Genomic DNA, 2,154 nt, shown 5'->3' on the forward strand with positions numbered 1-2,154 from the left:
AATTCATATACACAACCAATTAATATTTTCAATAATCAATCATTCAATTAACCTCCATATCAATTAGATCATATACATTCTTTGTCATTCAAAAATCGAGCCTAAATAGTCAAATACCATAGCCGAACATATAACTACCTATATATATAACACATTTTATAACCATCATTGAACCAATGATTTGACCTTTTAAAACGAAACTACAAGCAAACATTAAATAGGCATATGTATTCATATCTCAAATGTCCAACAATTTAAAAAAAATAACCTTTCGGTTATCAAATTTAACTCAATAAATCATAACATCTCCATCACCCAGTCTATAAGATAAACATAGTATCTCATATCTTAACATCAAAACAATATGTCATTTATAGATATTCAAATGACCCCTTTTACCAAACCATATTATACCACTTTTCATGCCACCAAAGTAAGTTAATTAATAAGCCGAATATATATCCTACTTACCACTTCTCATTGCCAAATCATATAACCAACATCACAACATATTTACCATAAATCATACCTCTCAATTAAGCTTATAACATGACCAAAAATAATTGCCAACATTTGCATCATGAACAAGCCATTTTCGCATGGCTATATACATATACAAATTTCAAAAATCAAATATATCAAAACTAGCCTATACATGCCACATAACCAAATCTCAAAGCGTTTATTTACCGAAATGAATACGGGATAGTGTGATGAGATCTCCCAAGACTTCCAACCAGAGCAAGTCTCCGAAACTCTATAACATAGGAAAAACACACAGAGTAAGCTTTGAAAGCTTAGTAAGCCATAAGCAAATAAATCATTCCAATAATGTTTATAATTCAATTTAACTAAGCTGAATTTAAAAAATCTCAACCACATATACATTCATCATAATCTCAATTTCTTAAGACCACACTAGGTAACTTCACTAGAGTTAATTATGGATGGACATATAAACCGTTTTTTTTTTTCAAATTTATATATCTACCATTAGCTCATTCGTAGGATTAAGCTTCCACAATTTCATTACATACCAACCGAATCATGATCATTTATTACAATTTATTCGTAAAAAATATATCAATTTCTTTTTATACACTTCCAAGCCCGAATAAGCATAACAATTCACATCTCATTTTCACATAAATTATATAACGAATAATCATAATCATACTTACTTTCATTGCTCAAATTCATATTCATCATAAACATACCTGATTCGGCTGCACACTCATATACTCATTTATTTCTCGGAATACCCCGTTGAACCGTTCAGAATCAAATAGGATACTTGGATAGCTCAAAAAAATCGTACAATGCCAACGTCCCAGACGTGGTCTTACATGTAATCAATATCGATGCCACTGTCCCAGACAGGGTCTTACACGAAATCAAATATGATGCCGATGTCCCAGACATGGTCTTATACATAAATCTCAAATCGATGCCAACGTCCCAGACGTGGTCTTACACGATAACATATATCGGAATCCTATGTCATGACATATGTATCCTAACTATTCCTATGGTTCGTACGGGGCTTTTCGGACGTCGTAATTCTATCGATTCAAGCTCGTAACTAGTTCTCCAACTCTAAATTCAATTCAGCATATGCACATATATTTATTAAAGATAAATTCAGCACATATAACATATATACATTCAAATTTAACAGCATTTATTCACTTATGAACTTACCTCGTACGAACGCGAACGGACCGGAACGACTAATCGATAACTTCCGATTTTCCCGATCCAAATCCGATTTCCACTTTTTCCAATCTAATTAATATCAAATTCAACTTAATTATTCAACATTTCATTAAATTTTCATTCAAGAACATATAAATGGAAATTTGCATTTTAGCCCCTAACATTTTGCATTTTTCTCAATTTAGTCCTTATTTCAAAATAACATAAAATACACAAAATTTCACTAAATCCTTGTTAGGCCGAATTCTACCCATACTACTAGCAGCCCATATTTTTAGTTTATTCACACATTTAACCTTGAATTTGTACACTTTTCTCAATTTAATCCTTAATACACATTTTTATCAAAAATCACTTAATTAAACATAATAATCTATCAACAAAAGTTTATATTTCATCATCAAACCACAAAAACATCAAGCTAACATCAATGGCAAA

General features: G+C 30.9%; 1 long non-coding RNA gene across 1 annotated transcript; it reads right to left on the reverse strand.

Annotated features, from left to right (window-relative positions):
• Positions 1–493: 493 nt before the first annotated feature.
• LOC107898370 (uncharacterized) lies at positions 494–1,781 on the reverse strand. The gene is made up of 2 exons (XR_001684375.2): positions 1,702–1,781; positions 494–757 (listed from the first exon to the last, which is right to left on the reverse strand). It is a non-coding gene; the product is annotated as an uncharacterized lncRNA (long non-coding RNA).
• Between the last annotated feature and the right edge of the window lie 373 nt (positions 1,782–2,154).

Source organism: Gossypium hirsutum, chromosome D06 (assembly GCF_007990345.1).
Source record: "Gossypium hirsutum isolate 1008001.06 chromosome D06, Gossypium_hirsutum_v2.1, whole genome shotgun sequence".
Taxonomy (NCBI): Eukaryota; Viridiplantae; Streptophyta; class Magnoliopsida; order Malvales; family Malvaceae; genus Gossypium; species Gossypium hirsutum.